An 18403-nucleotide genomic window follows, 5' to 3' on the forward strand; every position below is an offset into this window, starting at 1 on the left:
GTGCCCAAGTGTTTATTTATTTATTAATCAAATTTACACTGCAGCCCATCTTTCCCAAGGGGGAAAACTTTGGGGGATGTTAGGAAAGTTAGTAGAAAATGTTTTGAGACAAGAATGATTTTAACTCTTTCTCTCTCTCCCTCTCTCTCAAAAAACAACAACAACAACTTATTGGACCCAAATCAGCATGGCTTTACTGAAGGCAAATCATGTCAGACTAATCTCGTTGATTTCTTTGACTATGTCACAAAGGTGTTGGATGAAGATGGTGCGGTGGATATTGCCTATCTGGACTTCAGTAAAGCCTTTGATATTATTATTATTATTATTATTATTATTATTATTATTAATTCGATTTGTATGCCGCCCCTCTCCGAAGACTATGGTTCCACATAAAGAGCTGATAGATAAATTAGTGAAGATTGGACTTAATCCCTGGATAGTTCAGTGGATTTGCAGCTGGCTGAAGCATAGACATCAGAGAGTTATTGTTAATGGTGAGTATTCTGAGCAGAGACAGGTTACAAGCGGTGTGCCACAAGGGTCTGTTCAGGATCCTATTCTTTTTAATATGTTTGTGAGTGACATAGGGGAAGGTTTGGTAGGAAAGGTTTGCCTATTTGCCAATGACTCTAAAGTGTGCAATAGGGTTGATATTCCTGGAGGCGTCTGTAATATGGTAAATGATTTAGCTTTACTAGATAAATGGTCAAAGCAATGGAAACTGCAGTTTAATGTTTCCAAATGTAAAATAATGCACTTGGGGAAAAGGAATCCTCAATCTGAGTATTGTATTGGCAGTTCTGTGTTAGCAAAAACTTCAGAAGAGAAGGATTTAGGGGTAGTGATTTCTGACAGACTCAAAATGGGTGAGCAGTGTGGTCGGGCAGTAGGAAAAGCAAGTAGGATGCTTGGCTGCATAGCTAGAGGTATAACAAGCAGGAAGAGGGAGATTATGATCCCACTATATAGAGCGCTGGTGAGACCACATTTGGAATACTGTGTTCAGTTCTGGAGACCTCACCTACAAAAAGATATTGACAAAATTGAACGGGTCCAAAGACGGGCTACAAGAATGGTGGAAGGTCTTAAGCATAAAACGTATCAGGAAAGACTTATCTGTATAGTCTGGAGGACAGAAGGGAAAGGGGGGACATGATCGAAACATTTAAATATGTCAAAGGGTTAAATAAGGTTCAGGAGGGAAGTGTTTTTAATAGGAAAGTGAACACAAGAACAAGGGGACACAATCTGAAGTTAGTTGGGAGAAAGATCAAAAGCAACGTGAAAAAACATTATTTTACTGAAAGAGTAGTAGATCCTTGGAACAAACTTCCAGCAGACGTGGTAGATAAATCCACAGTAACTGAATGTAAACATGCCTGGGATAAACATATATCCATCCTAAGATAAAGTACAAAAAATAGTATAAGGGCAGACTAGATGGATCATGAGGTCTTTTTCTGCCATCAGTCTTCTATGTTTCTCTCTCTCTGTTCATTTTCACCACATACGTTTAAAACAAGGGTCTGTTCTGGGTCCTATTCTTTTTAATATGTTTGTGAGTGACATAGGAGAAGGTTTGGTAGGGAAGGTTTGCCTATTTGCCGATTACTCTAAAGTGTGCAATAGGGTTGATATTCCTGGAGGCGTCTGTAATATGGTAAATGATTTAGCTTCACTAGATAAATGGTCAAAGCAATGGAAACTGCAGTTTAAAACAGCACAGGCAGAAAGCAAATATGCCCACTGAATGTTTGCATGCCAGGTTAAAATTTAATCTGGATTTGTTCAGATGAAAGGTAACTAGGGACCAGAGGTGGGTTCCTCCCAGTTTGGACCAATTCACTCAGACTGAAAGCAAACTACTGGTGACATCAAGATGGCATCACAGAACCGGTTTGGTCGGTGTCAGTCTGTGGGCACCGTCATCTCTTTTTTTGAATTTTGTTTTTTTCCAGGATTTTTTCCTCAGTGCATGCGCAGAAGCTGAGTTGGTTTTGGCTTTTTTTGGATTTTTTTGGGGGGATTATTTTGCTACTATGCATGCGTGCGCCCAAGCGGGAGGGCTATGCAGCACGGGAGGAAGCGAATTGGCAGTGAGGTAAGTTAGAACCCACTCTGGCTAGTTGTAGAATCTGCCCAAGGGAAACCAGTAGGCCTGATAACTGTTAACAGGCTTTATTGAAAGGGTAACAGCAACATTCAACAACGAAATGGAACCAACAGCAACAACAACATGGTCTTGCCTGGCAGCTATTTATATCTCCCACTGCCAGGCTGAGTTGGCCAATCCTGGCTCTGTATTTTGGACATGACACTAGTGACCTTTGGAAGGTCTGCTTTCAACATTGACAGGAATACGAACTCAATAATTTTGGAAACAGGATTTGGGCAATTACCTTTAATTTTTATTCTATGGAGGGAAGAACTCAGCCCAATTCTTAAAATGCATAAATCAGCACAGTCAGGAACCATTTCACAATACCTAAGTCAGCTCTCATATTCCTGTCTGCCAGTTCAAAGATTTAATTTAGGACAGCCTGCTATCAGAAAATGTTTGGGTGTGTGTGCAGAAATGACAATAGCAGTGTTGCTCCATTGTGCTGCATGCATTTGTATAAAGAGGGTGGGGCTTAATCACAATGTTATAATGCTGCCTTTGTCATTTGCTTCTCTTCCCCGTCAACACCATTGAGAGTATGCATTCACATTAAAAATTATTGCTACTACCTGCCTATATGTTTGTTATCTCAGCAGAACCATATATGTGACTGCCTCTCGAGACCATTTCTCACTAAGTCTTTTGTACTGTTCTAAACATTCTCTTCCTGTATAATTTAATAATCATACACCTGCAAGATTGCGTTTAAATGAGTTCACCCAAATGATTATCATTTAAACCCCAATTTATTATTTAGATTTGTATGCCGCCCCTCTCCGAAGACTTAGCTTAATTATAATGCTATAATTAATTATAATGTTAATTGTTATAAATTCATAACTATTAATAAATTCAAAACAATTATAACTAACATGTTATAATTCATGGGTTAATTCTAGCTGATGTAATTAATGTAAGAAAATCTGGGAAAGGATTAGGAATTTGATGCCATGCAACTCACTGATCAATAAGATAATTCCAGGCAACCATTTCCCACCAATTATCAGTTGTATTCTGGTTGCAGTCTTATTCCTTGGATTATGCTGTTCCTTGTCTGCTATACTGCTATTTTTCTTGATTGTGTAGTCAAGGATCTCCAGGATTACACTGGCTGTACCTTGGTTTCAGATATGGTATTAGTAGATATTGTTGTAAGAGCTCTACTGGCATCTTTTGACATATCCCACTAAGCTTTGGTAACCAATCTTGATGGTTGACTGTAGCAAATGTATCCATTATCTTATATTGGTGGCTGTGTCCTGTGATGTGGCAGCGATGTTGCAACTTAGATATTGGGTGCACATCCTTTGTTCTTCTCTATCCTATAGAGTCCAAGATGTGTTATATAGTTGGTCTATTTCAAGTTGTAAGAGCAGTTTCCCCTTCACTATGTTGGAATGTTAAGTAAATTGCTGTTTCTCAGTTAATAGTGCATGCAGCCCTTCTACCCATCCATAGTTACCTCATATGTTTCCCATATCCCGTCATCACTTCTGCTGTTGTAGTAACATTCAATTCCAAATTTTCCTCATCTTGTCCATGCATGGTTTGTTCCAGTAGCCCACTTATTATTAGATTGCTCTGGCTCCCCAACATCTAACATGAACCTTATTAGACTGGGTTAAGTCTGAGCTGGCATGATACTCCTAAATATCCATGGAGATTCTCAGTTATCCAGGTCATGGTTGTCCCAAAGGTGCTTTTTCAACTTTTTTAGTTGCTTCTATTTATATTTGACTTTTTGTAATACTGTACTGTATTAATTATTTTTGTAAGCTGCCCTGAGTCCCATGACATTAAATTAAATTAAATTAAATTAATTAATTGGATGCTGCCCTTCTTCGATTTAATTTAAATTAAATTAAACTGGACTTTCTGGGTTTTTGCTTTGAAGACATTTTGATTCTCATTCAAGAAGCTTCTTTAGCTGAAAGATTCAGGTGAAACGTTAAGAGGCCTTTGCCCAAGGAACCTACTGATAAGGTAAATACCAGTTGGGATTTGAACCCTGGTTTCTGCATCAAAGGTAGCACTCTAACCACTATACTACCCTGCCACTTTATTCATATACATGTATGCAGCCATGCATGAATAAATAATACTTTCTAAACCACAGGCTAGACAATATACTAATTGTTAGAACAAAATCAGGGGGCTTACAACTAAAGTCACTGATTCATTTTTAAATCAACCCCAAATTGATGCTTCTCAATTCTAACCAATGCAAACCATTCAGAGTTTCCAAAGGCAGATTTATTAACATTATTCAGTCAAGTTTTTTATGCCCTGAATTATTATTTTTATTTACATTTTGAATATTTTTAACTGCCTTTCAGAAAATGTGTTCGCAGAGAGAACTGTTGCTTAAAATATTAAAAAATCGGATTAATATTTTTCTATTTAATTGCAATGCTGAAATAAATACATTACGTTGAAATTTATTTTAATCAATATAATATGTCAAAATAAGTCATAATGTGACTACTTTGCCACATTTCCCTAGTATTTTCTTCCTTCCAAAATAAATTTAGAAAGTGCAATACAATATTGAAGAAAATTAGTTTCAAGAAAAAAATATTTGATAATACAAGTGAGGATATGTAAGACAAAGTCAAAAGAAGATGGAATTTTTATACTGTCAGTTAAAAGTAGTGTTAAATCCATAATAAATCTCTTTTGGCTTGCATAACAATTTTTCCACAGCATACCATAGTTTTCTGTTTATAAAATGGAAATGTGAGTGAAAGTTGTATATTTTTCCACATGGATGTTCAATCAGTAAAGATTTGGTTATAAATACAAAAACCGGTTTTGTTTAACACTCCATCAGTATATAGAAAATTTTCTAGTATTTCAGATTTATTTATTTGTTTGTTTGGTTATTTATTTTATTTGACTTCTATGCTGCCCAATCCCAAAGGATTATTATAAAGATAATTATGATAAAGATTATTGTAAAGTATACAGTATACTGTAACTAATATTTTCTTTCCCATTTGAAATTCTAGAATATTATACTCAAAGAAAAGATTTTTTAGTGAAGCCAAAGAACCAAGTTTCATATCAGAAAAGACAATAGTATTAATGATTATAACAACTTTCACATATAGAAAATGAAAGTTCAGCTCTAACAGCTTTATTTTTTATCATTGTCTCCATGAATCATATACAATTTTTTCTTCTCTTTTACTCTAATAAAACATGTAATTCTTAAGTTAGGCTGATAGAGAATCACTTCCAGCAATATGAACTAATGTTGCTTCTATGAACATTATAAATAATTCACACAAGATCTCAAATAGTGATTTTCAGTTTATGAAAGAGAAACTTCTTTTTAAAAATACTTTAGTCCCAACAAATGAGATTGTTGCTGATAATAAGGAATCTACCCACCTCATTTTTCAGTGTTTGAACTGATCCTGCAGAATCAGGCATAATTGCTCCCATGAATGTTGCTGGAGAGTAAATTTAATTTGAACACATGTGCTCATAGACCAAAGTTAATGGAACCTTAAAAACAAATCATGATAATTCTCATAGTCCTTTGCCATTATACCACTGTATAATGTAATAGGAAATCCTGGTTATTTGTTTGTTTGTTTGTTTGTTTGTCTGTCTGTTTGTTTGTCATACAAATATATAGTGTTATATTGTAGTATGTTTAACATAATAATAAGTATAAAGTAGAGATAGAAAAGATACAAAGACATTTTTAGTCTATAAGAAATAGTTGTTGTTTAAGAGTTGAAATGAACTAAATTAGTTACTGTGTGACAAAACAAGTTTCTATAATTTCTATAATTTCTTTTTGTGAAGGCCAGTCACTTTGAAGTCAATGGCGGTATATTTCCATTTTTTAATTCATCCCCATTTATTTATTTGTTTTTGCCTAGAGATCAATGAAATTGTCCAATATAGCAAAAACTGCTACAAATAATGGTACGTATCACATTGAAAGAAGTTTATGTTCTCTTGTCATTGTGACTCACCTTATTGATCTTTTGTAACAATGTTCCCAGAAGAAACCTAGATGCAGGTTTGGAAACTATATATTTCTGCAGTTTGATATTAACCAACTAATAACTAGAAACAGCAGGCCCAATAGACAAGGATATTCTGGGCTTTCATGTGAACCATAAAAGCTTCTCTGATAATTTTATCATACTTTGTCATCTTTAATATATAAATACCCATTAATAATAAACAATAATCTGAATGTTATGACTATGCATTCTTGCTCTCAGTGCCCCCCTTCTCCTAAAATCTGCAGTTTCTTCCTAGATCCACATTTTAATAAGATTTGTCACACGCACACACACCCTTTTTTAGTATCTAAGACTCAGCTAAGAACAAGTGAAAAGAAATGGGCTCAAGGGAGCAGGCTAGAAGAAAACAATCCAGAGTGATTTGGGCAGAAAAGGAAATGTTAATGAAATTGTGTTGTGGTTTATTTGTAAAACTATGTTTCTTTCTTGGCATCATGAAAAAGAAAAAGACATAAAATGCTAACTTCGATAGTGAATAGAAGCTGTTGTTTCTAATTTTCTTTAGCCCTCCCATTTGTAGTTGCTTGAGTCAAAACCAAGTCACTTCCTTGGCATTCAATCCAGTTGCCTTCAATGGCATTATCTTGTAACAGTGCCATGCTACCTATTCCCTAATTTTTCCCAATAAGTGCCAGCTGTTCTATTTTGTTGGTTGGCTTTAGGAATCACCAGATTTTTCTTTTTTTGGCAGAATTACCTGGCAATCAGCATAACTCTCTCCTTTCAGTACCATAAACTTGAGCCGTTTTTGTTTAGTGTCTCCTAAGAGGGCTTAGAAAATAAAAGCAACAGGCAGCTCAAGAAAGACTACTTTGGAAGGAGAGATTGATGGTTCGCAGGAAGGCTCAACAAGAGCTGAACTAATATTTGAAAAGAGGCAGATCTACTCTCTATTTTAGCTGGCTTAATAACATGGTTTGTATGGGACCCTCCTACAGAGGACAATGATGAGTGGGGAATGGAGCTATTTAATCTTTCCAGCTGATTTTTTTTCTTCCCCATCTCAACTAGACTTATTTCTAGATCTTCAGAGATGCCTTGGAGAAAATGGGAAAACAATCTTGGAGGAAAGAATGTAATGATAATGTTTGCACAACAAATTTAATTTGGTTATTGGATGGAGCTAATTTTCTCGGTTTGGGGCTCCATGTGAATCCAAATGCACTGGATTCAATGTAAGAGAGGACCCCACCACTATCACACTGGATAAATGTTAGTTTTGTAACTGATCTAATTAAACAAGTTGTGCAAACAGAACCACACTGGAGAATTTGTGTGTAGGGGAATGTACAGCATCTCCTTTCATTGGTTCAGAAGGTTTCTGGTGAGCTCAGCCATGATTCCCCAGCCCCACCCCAGATTCCCACAAAAACTCTATTGGGTTTTTATATTGTTTATAAATCTAAGCAGATGGATGGGAAGCAGCAGCAAGAATGCCAACAATTCTTGTAAAAGAAAACAGAATATCTTGTGCTACTAGTAATCCATGACATTCTAAGAATGGTCAGGCTTAACAGTCTTTTATTGTCAACTTTCTTGATTAGTATTGGTAGGATCTTCTCATCAGTCTGAAATAGCTGCTTACAATCAGATACTTCTTTCATTTACTGACTTTATATACCTCCTTTCCCTCCCAGATCTGCCTGGAGGAGTATTATTTTCTCTCTAGTTTTAAATCCAGCACAAAAGCATGTTTTAAAATTAGTTGATCATGCCCAAGCCAGTGATGGCGAACCTATGGCAAGTGTGCCACAGGTGGCACATGGAGCCATATCTGAGGGCACATGCCTTATGTCAGCTCTATCATTAGCATTTAGACTTATATACCGCTTCACAGTGCTTTACATCCTTCCCTAAGCAGCTTACAGAGAGTAAGCATATTGCCCCTAACAATCTGGGTCCTCATTTTACCGACCTTGGAAGGATAGAAGGCTGAGTTAACCTTGAGCCTCGATCTGCCAAACTGCTGGCAGCCGGTGATCAGAAGAAGTAGCTTGCAGTACAGCACTCTAACCACTGCACCACCGAGGCTCAGCGCACTTACCAGCTGATTTTCCGCTTTCTTTTCAGCCATTTTCACTCTCTCTTCTTTCCTGAAGCCTGGAGATTCCAAAAATGACTCCACGGGCCAATTGGAAGTTCACTTGTATGCATCACTCCCAGTCTCCTTTTCGCTGTCAGAGGTCTTCAGGAACTTCTTTGACTTTGGACAGTGGCAACCAATGGGATTGTAAATTCAGATAGCTGCAATTAGGCCTCTCGCATCTTGGCCCATTTATTTTGTAGCCAGCAAGGGTTTCCTGAAGGCCTCTGCAGCAGATAACACAGCTTCAGATCAAGCCGACTCTCTGTTATGGGCTACAGTGGCTTTCAGAAAACCGTTGCTGGTTGCAGAAGAAATGGGCAGAGTGTGCGAGGCCTAATTGCAGCTATCTGAATGTAAGTAGTAGGGCAGCTGCACTTCCATTTCATTTCCAAACTTCCAGTTGACCTGTTGGGCTTTTTTTTTTGCATCCCCAGGCTTGAGGAGGCTTTCCTGAATCCTAGGGAGAGTGAAAAACAGTCAGGGGGCTTCAGTTCAGGGGTTTGTGTGCATGCACAGGGGTGGCAGGGAGACGGGATGTAGGGCATTTCATTGTGAATGTGGGCACGTTTGCAAATGCTATCGCCCACACGCGCCCTTTTGGCACCCAATCCAAATTTATGTATGTATGTATGTATGTATGTATGTATGTATGTATGTATGTATTTGTGTGTGTGTGTTTGTTTGCTTGCTTGCTTGCTTGCTTGCTTACTTAATCTTCTCCAAAGACTCAGGGTGGATCCAAACATATAAAAGCAATACCAAAAACAATTCTAAAGCCCTGTTATAAAACTTATCTAAAAACCCAAGTCATAAAACCTTCCCTCCATTGATTTCCTTCTTTGCCAGCCAATCAAGTTCTCAACCTTTCCTTTTCTTTACGATCTTCCACCATCCATCTCTTAATCAGCACGACCAAATCAATTTAATAATAATAATAATAATAATAATAATAATAATAATAATAATAATAATAATTTATTGGATTTGTATGCCGCCCCTCTCCACAGACTCGGGGCGGCTAACAACAATAATAAACACAACATGTACAATCCAATAATAAAAAACAACTAAAAACCCCTATTATAAAACCAAACATACACACAAACATACCATGCATAACTTGTAATGGCCTAGGGGGAAGAGCTATCTCAACTCCCCCATGCCTGGCGATATAAATGAGTCTTGAGTAGTTTACGAAAGACAGGGAGGGTGGGGGCAGTTCTAATCTCCAGGGGGAGTTGGTTCCAGAGGGCTGGGGCTGCCACAGAGAAGGCTCTTCCCCTGGGGCCCGCCAAATGACATTGTTTAGTCGACAGGACCCGGAGAAGGCCAACTCTGTGGGACCTTATCGGTTGCTGGGATTCGTGCGGTAGCAGGTGGTTCAGGAGGTAATCTGGTCCATTGCCATGTAGGGCTTTAAAGGTCATGACCAACACAAATCAAGAGGGTGGGAGGACAATATATTCGTCTTTCACCATGCAACCATGCCAGAAACCTGGCTGGGGATATGGCAGACAGACTCTTTCCATCTCAACATGAAGCAGCTGAAATCAGCACTCTTGAGAAAGTAGAGGAATGATGAATAAGAGATCAAGTACAGTGATGTTACATAGTGACTGATGTTACAAGCTCCAAAATTCAGTGAGTGTATTGAAACTCAGAGTTTTCATGGTTACTCTCCAAATGGAGTGGGAGTTGTGATCGGATTGAATGAAATCCATGGAAGGCAGAAATTATATGATGAGGAAAGCTGTGAAAAACACCCTGTAGTCATATGTCATAGAAGTATTTTGTCTGCAAAAGAAAACTTTCAGTGATGGTTCCACAAATGCAAATTTATGCAAATTTGGGATCAGAAAACAGTGTGGAAAAGTCACAAAGATTTTTCCTATTACGCTCATAACTACATATATATTTATAATGTTCAGACTCTGCCTTTTGGATGAATAATTTATCTAATTAATTCTTTAGTTCAGGAGTATGCAGTGAAAGGCTACCAAAAATTTTATTACCACACTGTGGGCGTGGCTTATGCATTTTATTTCAACATCTTTTAGTGCAAATTGGGTGCTGTGGGTGGAGCTCCATTTTCGCTACCCCACTTCCCTGTTCGGGCAGTTGCCCACCTCTGGGAGTATGTAAACATCAGTTATATTTTAATGCAAAATTTAAGTTAATAGCTGAAGAAGTGGAACTTGATAGAAAATGGTGATTTAGAGGCAGAAGCAAGCATGCCCTTCCCCTTTAATAACGTGCATGTGAAACTCTAATTTATAATATTAGAGATATACCTGCGTACTCATCAAGAATATTGCTATCAAAATGGCACTAAATTGTATACATATATGGCCCTATATTGTACACATATATGATCAAAGGCAACAAACTGATACTCATATTTTATGATGAGAATCACTGAAAGAGAATTTAGCAATTCAGTTATGGGAAATATATCTTCTTAAGTGTGTAGGTTTAGCTGCAATGTTTGAACTACTGGGAGCCAAAATCTCTTGAATATTAATTACAAATCAATCATATATAAAGTACCAGTAGATGCTCTATTTTCTGTCCAGCCTTTCCTCAAACTCAAGAAATGGAGCATGCTGTGTTATTGTTAGCCTGGGTTAGCTTAAGCACACCTGTGATTCATGGATGGATTCTAACTTACCTCGCCATCAGTTTGCTTCCTGCCATACTACATGGCTACATGTCTGCTGCACACTGTGTGGCTGTGCCGCACATGTGTGAGTGCGCTTTGCACACACATGCACAGTGCCCAAAACTCAAATTCTGTGCATGTGCAGAAGGAAAAATTACAACCAAAACCAAGATGGTGGTGCCCATGGACCGACACTGACAGGACTGGCTCCATTGGTTTACTAACAGTTCCAAAGAACTGATTAGAACAGAGAAGAGCCCACCTCTGTTATGATCTAATATTATTGTTTGATTACCTTGGGTTAATTATTTATTTTGGAATTCTTGTTGATTCACTGGATTTATGTTTTCTTGAAGTTTCAATAAAGCAAACAGCAGAAAAAAATATTCCTGACACTACTATTGTTGATCAATAGAAAAGGCCAAACAATAACCAAATTAACAACAAGACATGTATATGGGGCACATTGATTGTTGATCAATTCACTTTGGTCAACAATCAAATTAAGACGAATAAGATATGAAAATATCTCACGATAAAACAGAACAGAATCAAAGAGAAGAAAAGCGTTCTGCATTCATGCATTGAGATATATTGGTATTATTTGCTTGGTTGAACACCCCATAAATCTGCACTAAGTCTCACCATAATGAGACAAAGCAGATCCTGAAAAATGGCTGTTGTTGTAGTTGTACAGTAGTTGTTCCTAGTGAAGGTATTATTAAGAAGGCATTTTAGAAAGCACTTAGACATTGCCATCTTAGAAATGAATTTCCGAAACCTAATTCTGGCTTACCCAATTAAATGGCTGCAGCAACTAACCTTTGATCTTGAAAAGAAAATCAGTTTGGGACTGGCTAGTATTTGCGTGGAAGACCATTAGGAAATTCCAGAACTACAAGTTAGACAGAGGTGGGTGCTTCCAGGTTCAGACCGGTTCTATGGAACTGATGGTAAATTGGCAGCCTAGGTCATAAGAACTGGCAGTGACCCAGGCCTGCCACACCCTTGAACCATCTGTCTTGGCTGCTCCGAGTCTTCGGAGAAGGACAGCATAGTATTATTAATTATTAATTATTAATTATTAATTATTAATTATTAATTATTAATTATTAATTATTAATTATTAATTGTTAATTGTTAATTATTAATTGTTAATTATTAATTATTAATTATTAATTATTAATTATTAATTATTAATTGTTAATTGTTAATTGTTAATTGTTAATTGTTAATTATTAATTATTAATTATTAATTATTAATTATTAATTGTTAATTGTTAATTGTTAATTGTTAATTATTAATTATTAATTATTAATTGTTAATTGTTAATTATTAATTGTTAATTGTTAATTATTAATTATTAATTATTAATTGTTAATTGTTAATTATTAATTATTAATTATTAATTATTAATTATTAATTATTAATTATTAATTATTAATTATTAATTATTAATTATTAATTATTAATTATTAATTATTAATTATTAATTATTAATTATTAATTATTAATTATTAATTATTAATTATCAATTATCAATTATCAATTATCAATTATCAATTATCAATTATCAATTATCAATTATCAATGCCATTTTGTTTTTTGCACACATGCAGAAACTGGTTGCGTTTTTTTGCGCATGGACAGAACCTGGTTTTTTTTAGCACTGCACATCAATGTGGCAAGCAATGTGTGCCCACCCTCATGGCATATCAAGGAGCAAAGCAGCAGTGAGGTAAGCCAGAACTCACCCCTGAAGTTAGACCAAGGAAGTTAAAAAACAAAATCTGGAAGAAAGGACTGGCATAGATGTGAAGCCCAACATGAAGCAATATCTGGTGGGCAATAAGATTTCTGGACACTGGGAGGGATCCCATGTAGCCTTCCTGAAGGAACTGTGAGCCTGAGAGCTGGCTACGGAGCTACAAGTCGTTGGATGCTGACGGATGACATCAGACACCATGCAGCCGACTATTGCAGAAGAGACGGAGTAACGACTCGGACACCAGAGCTGGATTTAAACTTGGGTCATTTTTATTATAATAAATTTGCATAATTTATTAATTAAATTAGCATGAATTAGCATAAATTTGCATAAATCAACATATTCAACTATGACCCGGAAACAGTGGACCTGCAGGGTCAAACAAACACTTCCGGGGCGGAAATGACGTAAAAGGTCAACATTCCTGGGCAACTAAGGGCGTAGTCGATGCTGGTCCAGGTGAGGGACCTCTCCCTCACCTGAGACCCTGCCATGCACTCGCATGAGGGGGGTCCCGCCGGCTCACCCCTACCCTGGGACTTCAATAGCGGGACCCAAAGACAGGTTCCCCCCAAGCACGCAGGTAGCACCCACCATGGGCTTGGAGAGAACCTGTCAATCATCCCCAAAGATGCCCAAGGGAGAACGCGCAGTTGCTGAAACCACCCAGATTTCCGCCCCTAACCTGCCTACCCAAATGACCAGAGGTAAGCCAATTAACCTAATTAAATGCAAGCACCCCCTAACCGCACATCCATCTCCCCAGTGTGGAATGGGCGAAAAAACAGCCCGGCCTAATGGGCGAGGCTGCAAAAAATTCCCATTCGGCCCCCGAAGGCGACCCACCAGGCACACTGCAAAATAGGGAAGGGCGGGTGGGTGTCTGCTCTTAGGCTGGGTCCGGGGCGAAAAGGCCTGCTTCCAGGCCTGCTGCCCTTAAATAGGGCCAGCAGGCCCCGCCCGGACCCAACGTCATGCCCAGCCACGTGGGCAAAGCAATCCCGGCCGAAATCTCGCCTCGCGAGATTTCGGCCGAAACCAAGATGGCGGCCGCCATAGGAAGGGTCCGAGTCTGCCCGGCCCTTCCGCAAAAGCGCCGTGGGGCCGGTAAGTCAGCCGGCGATATTGCAGAAGAGACGGAGTAACGACTCGGACACCAGAGCTGGATTTAAACTTGGGTCATTTTTATTATAATAAATTTGCATAATTTATTAATTAAATTAGCATGAATTAGCATAAATTTGCATAAATCAACATATTCAACTATGACCCAGAAACAGTGGACCTGCAGGGTCAAACAAACACTTCCGGGGCGGAAATGACGTAAAAGGTCAACATTCCTGGGCAACTAAGGGCGTAGTCGATGCTGGTCCAGGTGAGGGACCTCTCCCTCACCTGAGACCCTGCCATGCACTCGCATGAGGGGGGTCCCGCCGGCTCACCCCTACCCTGGGACTTCAATAGCGGGACCCAAAGACAGGTTCCCCCCAAGCACGCAGGTAGCACCCACCATGGGCTTGGAGAGAACCTGTCAATCATCCCCAAAGATGCCCAAGGGAGAACGCGCAGTTGCTGAAACCACCCAGATTTCCGCCCCTAACCTGCCACGGAGTGGGGGTCAGATCTCTATCTTGGCCCCCCGACTCCCCCCTCTATCTGCGCCAGCTCACGCAGAGACCGCTGCAGGTCCTGTAAGAAAATGGCGTTCCCCTGTTCTGACAGGTGAACGCCATCGGCCCGGTAAAGCCACGGCCGATCTACGGTGATAAGGGGATGGGCCACTACAACCCCACCCAATTCTTTGACTGTTTTTCCCACGGCCTTATTCACCCTACGCCTGACCCGGTGTATGGCCCTAAGGGAAATGGCGTCCCTCCAAATGATCCTTGGGAGGATCTCTGACCACACCACTTGCGTGGTGGGCCATACCGTGCGAAGCCACCGCAGGTCTTCGCGCGCCTGGATGATCAGTGGTAGACCACCAAGCAGGCACAGGTCATTGCCACCGAGGTGCAAGACCAGCCATCTGGGTGCGGCTATGGGTTGCCGACCACCCAGTCCCATCTGGGCGCGACCCTGGGTAGCCGCCCGCCCAGCAGCGCCGGGTACCGCCCTGAGATGCTGAGTACCCAGCAACGTCGGTAGGAGCCCCTCCCACCGCATACCCCTCCGGCCCATCCAAACAACATTGACCCACCGTCCCAACGACAGCTGGGTCCCAATGGCGCTTCTGGCTGCTGAGCGGCCGGCCCAGAAGACCATGCTGTGGCCACACAGTAGCGCCGTCGGTTTCTGCCTGGACTGGGAACCTGGAAGAGGACACACACAGAGAGGTTACCTAGCCTAAACCCTGCCCAGGATCCTCAGCGGGCCTAACATAACCCAAATATGCCGCTGACCGCCAGCGGCCGATCTCCTGAATCCGTTGGGCCGGGAAACCGGAAAGTGCCGCGCTAGTGGCGGCGCCGATACGGAACGAATGCGTTCCGTAGCCGGCGGGATCCATGCCTACCTGAGACATAGCCTTTGACACTAACGCCCAGAATTGATACCGAGACAGGGGGGTACCATCCAGGTGTCGAAAAAGGTACCCACTCCCTGACCCCCGCAAGACACAAAATTGCTGCAAAGCCGCCACCGGGCACACCGACAGATCGGTGGCAGCGCTAAGCTCAATTCTAACCCCTCTGTGTAACTGATCTGTCTTGGAATGTCTCACCAAAAGGGAGACACCCCCCTGCCTAAAGGTCAGATCAGTAAGCTGGAAAGCACGGAGCGACAAGTCAGACTGCGAGGAGGCCATTGCCTCGCTGACCCTGAGGGCCCCAAAAAACATAACACAAATCGCTGCCCTAAACAGACGGGCCTCGTACAGAGAGGCACACAGACTGTCAAACGTCTGATTAATCAGAGACAGCTGCTGAACCGTCAGGGCCTGACGAGTGTCGGAGGGGAACCCCTGTCGCTCCCTCACCCAGCCTTCCAGCATCCTCCGGATGCGAAAATCACCCAAAAAATCACCAAACCCCCCCGCCTTGGACAGAAAGGCGAGGCCGGCTAACCTAGACCTGATAGTCCTCACTGAAAGGCCACGCCCCTTCAGCAGGACACAAAATTCAGCTAGGTGCTCAACCGGGGCAGGCCAGCAATGGGGGTAACCCTTACCCTGCCTGAAATCCCCAAACTCCTTACCTGCACGCTGGTAAGCTCGCAGGGTGCCAGGAGCTACAGATAAGGCGATCGCCCTGGAGGCCTCGTCTCTCCAGCTCTCGGGAGCCCGCCCAGGCTCCACAGGTGGGCTGGAAACACCTCTGGTGACTCTCGGGCCCACGGGGCCAGGGTCCGAAACCTGGACAACTGACCACGGGACAAGGTGTCAGCCACCCCGTTATCTAAACCAGGGACGTGCCTAGCCAAAAACAAGGCGTTCAAAGACAAGGACCTGTGCACAAAATGGCGGACAAGCCGCATCACCCTGTCACTCTTAGAGGACAGGGCGTTCACAACATGGACAACCGCTAGATTGTCACACCAAAAATGCACAGTCTTGTCCCTGAACTGCTCTCCCCAGAGCTCTAAGGCCACTATTAAGGGGAAAAGCTCCAAAAAGGTCAAGTCCTTAACCAATGAACAGGCACTCCATTCCGGAGGCCATGCCGACCAGCACCACTGGTCACCTAAAACTACCCCAAAACCGCAAGTCCCTGCGGCGTCGGAACACAGCTGCAGCTCCGCTTCCAAAAGAAGCTCCTGCCGCCAGAAAGACAACCCGTTAAATTGTTCCAAAAACTCCCGCCACACGCAGAGGTCAGCCCTGACCCCAGCGCATAAGCGGGTACGATGGTGGGGCAACCGTAGCCCCTTCATCGCATCATACAACCTGCGAGAAAAAGCCCTACCAGGCACCACTACCCGACAGGCGAAATTAAGGATCCCGGCCAACTCCTGGAGCTGCCGAAGCGTAACCTTCCTGCAGCCCAAGACCGCCTCAAGCTTGGCCCTAATTTTAACCAACTTATCCAGGGGCAATCTGGAAGATTGCTCCTCTGAATCCAATTCAATACCGAGGAAGGTAATCCTGGTGGCAGGGCCTTCGGTCTTCTCAGGGGCTAAAGGCACCCCCAATTGAGCACAAAGGGCTTCGAAGTCCCGCATTAAAGCAAAGCATTGCTCCGAGTGCGCCGGCCCGGCCATCAGGAAATCATCAAGGTAATGAACAACCGAACCCAGGCCACTGCGCCTCCTGAGCACCCACTCCAGGAAGGTACTGAAGCTCTGAAAAAGGGAGCAAGAAACAGAGCAGCCCATAGGCAATGCCCTGTCCACATAAAACCCACCTTCAAAATGGAAGCCCAGAAGCTCGAAGTCGCCTGGGTGAATGGGGAGGAGCCGGAATGCCGACTTAATGTCGCATTTACCCATAAGGGCTCCCACCCCACACTCCCTAACCATGGCCACGGCCGCATCAAAGGATGCGTACCGGACTGAACAAAGTTCGTCAGGAATGAAGTCATTCACTGACTCCCCTTTTGGAAAAGACAAATGGTGAATCAACCTAAATTCACCACTCGCCTTTTTGGGGACCACCCCCAGGGGGGACACTCTAAGATTCGAAAAGGGCGGCTCCGGGAAAGGCCCGAGGACCCTGCCCTCAGCAACCTCCTTCCGAATCTTAGCCCGTACAATGTCCTCATGTCCGACAACCGACCTGAGGTTGTCGGACATGAAAGCCTTCCTAACGCCCACATAAGGGATCCTAAACCCCTCGGAGAAGCCCCTCAAGAGCAACTCGGCTCTCGGGCGAGGGTGGTAGTCGATCAACCAACCCTCAAGCACAGAAACCTTAATTGGGCTGGGCCCCTTTTCCCCCAGCTGGTGGGGGAGGTTTTCCTGGACCCCCGCCCTTCTTCTCTGCCCCTTTCTTGGGGCGGGGACAGACTGAAGCCGCATGGGACCCCCCACAATTCCCGCAGGCATGTTTGTACTTACAAAAGGGATGAAAACACGCCCCTTTTGCAGCAAACTCATGACAAGCGGGCGAGGCCCCCTTTCCAGCCACACCAGGAGTCGCCTTGGCCGGCGAAGCCGCGCCAGGCTCCTCCTCCATGAAGTGCCCACTATCCGTACGCTCACACCCTTCCTTCCCTGACATATGCGTGGCCCGAAACCAAAGGTCCGGCACCACCATATCCCAAGGCAAGTTAGGCTCTACCGCCATCCTCATACGAAAGCCTTTATCATAATGGTGCCATATGGTGCCCTTATATTCGAAGTGGGCCCTGGCAATCAAATCTATATATTTAAACATGGCAGAGGCCATAGCCGGCTGCCTCTGAATCACCACAGACCCATAAGTAAGAAAGGCATACAGCCAAGAGCTGAAGCATTTCGTTACTTTGGTTTTCTTCGTTTTCTCCCCCGGGACAATCTCTTTCTCCTGCTTAGGAACCTCTCGGTTCAAAAGCGAAAAAAGATCCACGTATTCTCCCCGCCATATAGCCTCCTTCACCGAAGGGTGAAGGTGGCATCCTAAAGGGGTGGACGGCAACCCGCACGGGATAGCCCCTGCTTTAATGCAAGCGAACGGGTCCCATACAGAGTTGGCCGCCACACCAAAAACTCCCGCACCGTGGGGGTAGGGCAAGACAGGGAGCGGGGGCATAACAGCAGGGGCTGGAG

Source organism: Erythrolamprus reginae, chromosome 1 (genome assembly GCF_031021105.1).
Source record: "Erythrolamprus reginae isolate rEryReg1 chromosome 1, rEryReg1.hap1, whole genome shotgun sequence".
Classification (NCBI taxonomy): domain Eukaryota; kingdom Metazoa; phylum Chordata; class Lepidosauria; order Squamata; family Dipsadidae; genus Erythrolamprus; species Erythrolamprus reginae.